Source organism: Triticum aestivum, chromosome 7A, assembly GCF_018294505.1.
Source record: "Triticum aestivum cultivar Chinese Spring chromosome 7A, IWGSC CS RefSeq v2.1, whole genome shotgun sequence".
Lineage (NCBI taxonomy): Eukaryota > Viridiplantae > Streptophyta > Magnoliopsida > Poales > Poaceae > Triticum > Triticum aestivum.
In genome coordinates, this window is record NC_057812.1 from 129,524,365 (window position 1) to 129,532,765 (window position 8,401).

The window sequence follows — 8,401 nt, forward strand, 5'->3', positions numbered from 1 at the left end:
GTGGTACCGTTTCTTTCTCCGTCTCGTGCATCTTGGTCGTGCTGGAGTTATATGTACACGGGAGGTCGTCGACTGCGCTGCGCGTAGTATGTGTATCGTATATGTTCTGTTCTTGCGGGAGAGGAGATTCGACGTTCCATTTTGGATGGTTTGCGGCGCCTTTCAAGCAGAAGCTTCACGACCTCATTGACTTTTCCTACGGTTTTTATTTTTATTATTTTAGCACAAATAAGGGCATCTCCAACTAGAACCCTAAAACTAACATCATATTTGTCCATGGACAGTGATACGGAAGTGTGTCATTCAATCCCGTCCGCATACATTTCAAATTGGATTAAACAAACCGGATAATTTTCATCTAAACCGGCCATATTCATTATATTTTCGACATATTTCCTTAAACAAAAGCGATTGGACCCTAACATGCTCTAAGGGGCTGTTTTGGTTGGTGTCCGTAATGCTGCAAGCCTCGCATAAACTATCGCTGGAACATGCCTGATGCTTATTTGGTTCGTGTCCTGAGTGAGGAAATGCATGCTTCTAGTACTATAACTAGATCATCGATGGCGCGCGTTGCTACGCCCGTCTATTTTGGATTTTAGTTGTTAGGGACATGAAGTAATTCATATACATTTATTTGCAATGCTTTGGTGTATTGTGTTTCCTTGTAGGTTGTTCTTGTCTCCAATTCATTTTCTACACAATGATATACTCTCTCCGTTCCAAATTACTCGTCGTGGTTTTAGTTCATAGTTTAAATTTGAACTAAAACTACAGCGAGTAATTTGAAACGGAGGGAGTATAACTGAGGAGAGGACACAGTCGATCTACAACTATAAGTAATTGTAGAGTGGAATCCCGTTGATCTGCAAGTCAAGTTTACCGGATATAAATTAGGATGGCTGATGGAAACATGTTCTGTGATTGATCGTCTACAGTTTTGGCTCCTAAAATAATTGTATAGCAAAGAGTCACAAAAATTTGTAATACAAAGTTTGAGAATGATAGATACATCATATATACATAAATCGGTTGCAGGTGAAGCCGTCATGAGAGCAATATACAATAGTTCTAAATAGATATCTTCACTTCTAGGAACATGCAAAGTCGCAAAGCATGCAGACTGGAAAACCAGAAAAAAAAAAGCATTATGCAATGATTGATTAGTGTAACCACACTCACGGTCAGTCAAACCACCTCCCAAGTGTCCAGTATATGCAGCTCTTTCTGCAGAAAGATACTAACATGTAAAGCAACTTTCATATGATACAAGTTGTGAGGGAGAAAATAAATAATGATAATACTTGTAGGTTCCACTGAAAATGAAAAGGTACCAGATAAAAAATACCGAGAAGGGTATGATGATTAGAAATATGCAGATTATAAACAAACTAAGATATAGTGCTAGTGTTACCATATTTAAATTTGAGGTTTTTGGAATTTTAAGGGAGAAATGTGCAGGTCCAATAGTATAAGAAACAAATCCACATCAATGATGTTAACATCATGTCTTAGGCTCACATTTCTTTGGTTCCTTTTACCTGGTGTTCTGCAGTGGTTCAGGTATGCAGAAAAGAGTGAATGGGGTCAGTGTGTGGTGAGCAGAAGAGCTTATCAAGTCAGTTCTGGCCTTAACCCCTAAACTAAATAGGAAGAGGGGTACTTGAGTCGAATATTTAGTTGGCCTTAAACCCAGAAAGCTTGCTTCGGGATCAGATCATTCAACTAAAGTTGTCAGGCTGGCCAGGCTTTGTAAACAAAAAGCTATGTCCTTGTTCTTTCTCCTCAAGCTTGTAAAAAATAAAGAATCAGTTATAAACCTATCACCAACATACATTGTACACTTGGAACAACCAATTCAATCATACTGAAAATAATTCCAATAACCCCAAAGGAGAAGGTGTAGATAGAGTGCAAAAGGAAGAGACTTTTAGTTAACTGGAATGCCAGAAGCCGTTTAATTATGGTACAATCTGAAGTAACCAAAGAAGACTAAACTGGAGACTCCTTTCCTGGTCGATGTTGTGAAGACAGACCACTTTGGGAACTGCAGTGGCTCTCTGTAAACAAAGATAAGAAAAACCATCTCAGTTCTTCGTGGATGAAAGATGATAAAAATTTCTCTCCCTCTACACAACATGTCACTGGATGGCTGGATATACAAAAAAGCACAAAGAAAGAACAAGATGAATTGAATTTCAGAAAGCACTACTTGTATATGAAACTTTTTTGATAGATTTCTTGGCAACAAAAGCAATCATATTTCAGTAATAAGCATCTAGATAGAGCTCCTAGGTGTATTGGTAGTCTTTACGAGCAGGGTGTAAAATTTGTTATAGGGGTGTGTATTGTTGACAAGAATCGAGTGCTGCCTCTACTAAGGTTTCTCCCTAAATCACATTTGATTTACTAATAGGAGTTGAAGCCTCTTCGACCAATCTGGGCGGAATCTTGTATCTAAACAACTATCGAACAAAAGAAAACAAAAAGTCCTCAATGGATCTAGGCACAAACTTATGGTCAAAAGCAGCTGATTTAGTGACACGGGCTGAGAAATCTCCACAGGAGGAATGGTGGACGCAATCCTCAACAACCAATCTACGAACTTAAGATTTACGGTGGCATCATACCTCGATTGGAGAAAAGGAAAAGGACGTCCACGGTGTAGATTCTTTCTCCAGCTGCCTTCAATGGTGGTCATTTCGTGGTGCTCGCACTGCTGGCGCCTAAAGCCGAGTTGGCGCCGAGGCACAATAGGCGAAACCACATCCCCCATCTCCATGTCTTATGCAGTGAAACTGTAATGTACCCCTACAATCAGGCACACACTGGGAGCACCAAACATTCAATAATGCTTTCTTCTTTGCAAGAACTCTAGACATTAGATATGTCATTTTATCATATAAGAACAAACTAAGAGTGTGTAGAACAACATTATGCTTGCGTGTAAGGATCTGCCGTCCTAAACAACCTGATGCATATATAGCAAAAATAATAGTGGTCAGTAGCATGTCATGATATTTACGAACAGATAAGAATGGAAAGTAAGTAATCATATGAACACATTGAATATGGAATAAAATATGACATTCCACTAAACTAACCTTCCAGCAGCGATTGGGATCCTCAGTTTCAGAATGTAGGAACAAAAATAACCCTAGAAACACCCTACATAAATTTGTTGAACCAATAAGGCAGAACCAGTCCCGAACACTTGGGCGACAATAACTGCAACAAATTAAAAGCGGAAATCAGCAACAGCAGGAGCCCGATCAGAGTACATATATTGAGTGTGAAGGGATTGTATTGGGGAAGTGAAATCTGCATCAAAATTGAAGATGAGGAACGATATAGTGGAGAAGCATAGCTGTAGATGCTACTGTGGTACTGCTGGAGGAAGAAGGGAGAAGAACCTGGGTGACCAGACAGAGCATATGTAGGTACCTGACCTCCACCATCCGTCGTGTGGCACACCCCTACTCCATTAATAATGCATTAATGTTCTGTAGAAACGGCTGCTCCGTGCACTGCATCCTCATCAATCTCTTTCTATGTGTGCTTAGAAACTGAAGTGTAATTGTGTGTTTGAAATCTGAGTGGAGCAGTTTCCGAAAGATGAGGCACCATTACTCCTCTTCCTACCTCCCTCGTGGATCGCCCGACGGCTGGATCGACCGGCCCCCGATTCCCTCGCGCGTGGCTGGATCCATTCGCTGGCCACCCGCCCGCCTCGCCTGTATCGAGCGCCCGCCGCATCCACTATGTATCAGCCTCCCCAAATTCGTTCCTCTCTCAAACGATTTGTTTTTTTTTACGGATACGGAGACGGGAGCTCTGTCTCGGAGAGGGTCGTTTGCTGTGTTGGGCTGAGCACGAAAATGGGCCCAATTAACCACACGGGTCCAAAAAAGCTACCGGAGTAGCTGCCCCTCGGACAGATTAGCCATCTAGCGGAAAACATCCCACTAAGGAAGATCAAATGGCCAGGAACGGCCAGCACATGAAAACGAACGGTCAAGATGTTGAATACGTGAGAGGGCTGGGATGGTGCCCAGTTTTACTGTCCTTTTTTTTGATAAACCAGTTTTACTGTCCTTAATTAGCCTGGCCTAGTCATAAAATATAGAAGAAAATGCAGCGGTTAGCCTAGGGGCGATGCTAGGCGCCGGCGCGCCGGCCGAACAGTTTTGGCCGGTCACAGCCCAGCCGCCCGATGCAGTCAACCAGAGCCGTCAGATCTGTCTCCTCTCCTCCGCGTTGACTTCTCTCTTCTTCTTCTTCTTCCGCGCGCGCTCACCCCGGCCGCCTCCTGCCGCGGGCCACCCCTCCTCCCCTCACCTGTACCTCTCCCCCCTCGCAGTCCCATGCTGCTGAATGTGCTCTTCGTCCCCGTCGCCGCCGGTCGCCGTTGCAGCACGCCCCCGCGTTCCCCGGCAGGAAGTCGTTGCCCCTTGTAGCAAAAAACGCCGCCGCCTTGAAGCACGCCGAAGCCCCTCTGTCGTTGCAGCACCTATCAGCCGCCGTCGTCGCTGCGTTGTTGTGTCGCCGTGCAGCTCTCAACGTCGCCGCTTGCCACCATTGGCGAGTCGGGTTGAAGCTTTTTCTATCATCGGTTGCAGCTTTTCTCTATGCCGGTTGAAACTTTTTTTGCACATTAAAACTTCTGCCATGTCGATCGAAGCTTTTTTCACCTAGGGTTGAAGCTTTTTTTATAAGGGTTGCAGCTTTTTCTGTGTCCAACATTTTGGTTGCGAAAAAATCCCCTCGGCTGAAGATTTCTTAATCTCTGGTTGAAGCTTTTTCATCTGCGGGTCGAAGCTTTTGTCAAAACGGTTGTAACTTTTCCTCTGTTCCATTGTTTGGTTGAAGCTTTTTTATCTACTGGATGTAGCTTTTTGCGTCCACGGTTGTAGCATGGGGAAACATTGTTCGCAACTCTCCCCGATGCCGCGGTTGCAGCTCCCCCCGGTCGCCATGGTCGTAGCATGGGGCACCTCGGTCCCCTCCACGACGTTTTGCCTGCCGCCGGTTGCAGCAAAAAAAGGGGAAAAGAGAGGAGGAGGAGAAAGGAAGTGAGGAAGAAGGAAGAAGGGGGAGGTGGGAACACGAGCGGGGCTGCAACCATGGCCGACGGGGACTTCGATCTTCCAAGCTCATCCATGGCCGACGGCGAGCTGCTCACGTGCTGCATTGGGGGAGGCGAGAGATGCATGCGTTGTGGGGCGAGATCCGCGCGAGGTTGAAGAAAGTAGAGAGGATAACGTTTGGTGGCCCCCGTGTCTACGTGTCGCCTGGTGGCTGGCTGGGGCGAAGCACGCGTGGACGCGACCGGCCCAAAGTTCGGCCGGCGCACCGCGCCCAATCGTTTCCCTTAGCCTAGGCACTATGCTTAGCCTGGCTCAGACATCCTTTTTCCTGCGCCTGACTTGCTGCATGTGCTGCCTGGCACTGATCAAGATCCATCAATATTACTTAAACAATACTCCCTCCGTCCGAGAATACTTGTCATTAAAATGGATAAAAAGAGATGTATCTAAAACTAAAATACATCTAGATACAACCCCTTTTATCCATTTTGATGACAAGTATTTCCGGACGGAGGGAGTAGAAAATAAGGTGCCAGGTGAGGGTGGGAACCAAACACATTTATACTGGACTTGCCTGACCATTTTTTCTCAGGCACGGTGCCCAGGCTTCCAACCAAACAGCCCCTAAATCCTTGCTAGCGTCCGCCCTCAACGCCTTTGTTATTTCATTCGGAGTCCATGTCTGACGGCTGTGAATCCCGCGGAGTGAAGGTGCGGTCACCGGCGAGAAAGAGTAGTACATGAGACACGGACTCGCCACATGGGACACAAGGCGTCGCCATCTCCCATGTCCTACTCATCCTCGCCGGAGTCTACATCCTGATTGTCGCCTGTGGAGGTGAGGTCGACGATGAATGTGGATGGGTCAGCCTCGTAGTCTTATCAGCGCTAATGACGCTTACATGCCAGCAAAGAAACTTCAAAAGATTCAAATAGATTCAATTAACAATCCGATCATAAACTCACAATTCATGATGTCCTAACAAACACACCATAGAATTACATCAGATTGATCTCAATCACACAAGAGAGAAGGGTACACATGGTATTGAAGATCCAAAAAGTGAGCGCGTGTCATCTAGCTACTACTATGGACCCGTAGGTCCTGAAGGAACTACTCACATGGTCATGGAGGCAGCAAGGTTGATGAAGAGGCCTCCCACAATGGTTTTCCCTCCCGGAAGAACTCCATAACTGGACTTCAGATGGGATCTTTTCGGAACAGAGGCTTGCGACAGCGATAAAATTTTCTCCAGGCACGACAAATGGTTTCGATATTTATAGTGATTTATGGCGGTAGAATCAGGTTAAGATGGTTCACGTGGCCCCCACATGGACAGGTCGCGCGCCCACTCCCTGGATGTGCCACGCGTCCATGTGGTTGCCCCGTGTCTCGTCTCGACATCTCCCGAAGTTTCCAATGTTTCTTGTTCCCCGATTTTTTTTGTTAAATCGGAAAAACAGGAACTGACAATGGACACCTCCATAGATATTGATTTCCCACGGAACCAAAAAACAAGCAGAAAACAGGAAATGGCACTAGATACTAATTAATAGGTTAGTCCATAAAAATAATATGAATTGATATGAAAAGTATACAAAAATAATAACATAATAGCATTTAATAATAATAAAATATATACACGTTTGAGACGTGTTGAGAAGTGTCATCAGCTTCTTCAGATGCTGCTACTCTCATAGGAGCAGTTGGATTTCTCCGAAGAGGAAGGATGATGTAGCACAGTAACAGAAAGTAAAAGTAGTTAAGAACAAACGTTTAATCAAACCAATAGGAGTCTACAAGATAAACAACACCCGCACACAAACAAAATAAAATGCTTGCACCCAACATGGCAAGGGGTTGCCCATCCCCTCATCTTGCTTTTTTTGACGGCACATCCCCTCGTCTCGCTAGTTGCAAGGTTAAAAGCAAATAGTGATAGACAGTGATATGGCAAACGACGAAATAGTAAAGAGAACAATAGAGCAATGCAAATCTACTATATCTAAATAGTTAGCCCCCACTACTAGGAATTCTCTTGCTTCTCCTTGAGCCACATCACCTAAATTAATTTAGCCGTTGGATATACTCGATCAGACTACAATAGCCATTGGATTTACCCATTAGAAGCAACCAATGCATGCATGCAGTGTGTAGAAAATGATGCCTAAGGAGTGTTTTAATCAATAAAAAACTGATGGATGTATGGTGATGCCTAAGAAAGTGATGCATGCATTCATCTTTTGCTACAGGAGAAATTGTAAAGACACTATCTGGGTTGATTAGTTCAGCCCAATTTTTATTTCATACAAACTCACGTAGCAATGCACGGGGCATTTTTCTAGTAATAATAGAGAATACACCCAGGGCCATAGGTTCACTAGTGATTTCTCTCTCGAAAGTAAGTAGTGGCATCGTAAACAAATTATGGTTGGGCATTTGATAGATGAGCAGTATCCATAACTATGATTATTCATGACATAATTTTGTATAGGCATCACGTCCGTGACAAGTATATTGTAATCCAACTACATCTACTACTATACTCCACCTCAGGAGCGCTATCTAGCATGCATATGAAAGTATTAAGTTTGCAACAGAAAGAGTAACACAATAAGCAAGATGCCATGATGTAGACGGAAAGAAACCTAGCAGTAAGATCAATCCCCGTCATTTTATCCTTAGTAGCAACAACACGTCACATGCCTTTGCCCCTTTTTGTCACTGGGCAAGATCACCGTGAGGTTTAACCCACTATTATGCACTACTCCCTCAGAGGAAGTACCCATCTATCTTACTAGAGAAGACGAATTACTCGGAAAGCATACATAGCTACTTAATCATACATCAAAGAAACTTCAAATGATTCAATTATATTCAGTGAACAATCTGATCACAAATTCACAAATCATCGGATCCCAACAAACACACCACAAGAATTACATCGAACTAATCTCAGAGGATCGTATTGAAGATCCAAAAGAGAGAGAAGAAGCCATCTAACTACTATTATGGATCCGTAGCTCCGAAACGTGGCTTTAGATGGGATAGCTTCAGAACAGAGGCTTGTGACGGTGATAAAATTGTTTCGGCCGTCTCTCTGAGGGTTTTAGGAATATTGGGAATTTATAGGCTAAGAATTAGGTCAAATGGAGTAGTAGGGGCCCCACAATGGAGTAGTAGGGGCCCCACAAGCCCGCCAAGCATGACTAGGGAGTAGGTCACGCCCCTGGGCTTGTCGGGCCACGCCCATCTTCTAGTTCTCTCCCGAAGCTTCTAGGATCTCTTATTTTCCATAAAAAATTGTCGTAAA

At 44.2% G+C, this 8,401-nt stretch overlaps 1 long non-coding RNA gene across 1 annotated transcript; it reads right to left on the reverse strand.

The window, feature by feature from the left end:
* Positions 1-1,844: 1,844 nt before the first annotated feature.
* On the reverse strand, positions 1,845-3,779 carry LOC123154678 (uncharacterized). The gene is made up of 3 exons (XR_006476988.1): positions 3,105-3,779; positions 2,631-2,971; positions 1,845-2,060 (listed from the first exon to the last, which is right to left on the reverse strand). It is a non-coding gene; the product is annotated as an uncharacterized lncRNA (long non-coding RNA).
* Between the last annotated feature and the right edge of the window lie 4,622 nt (positions 3,780-8,401).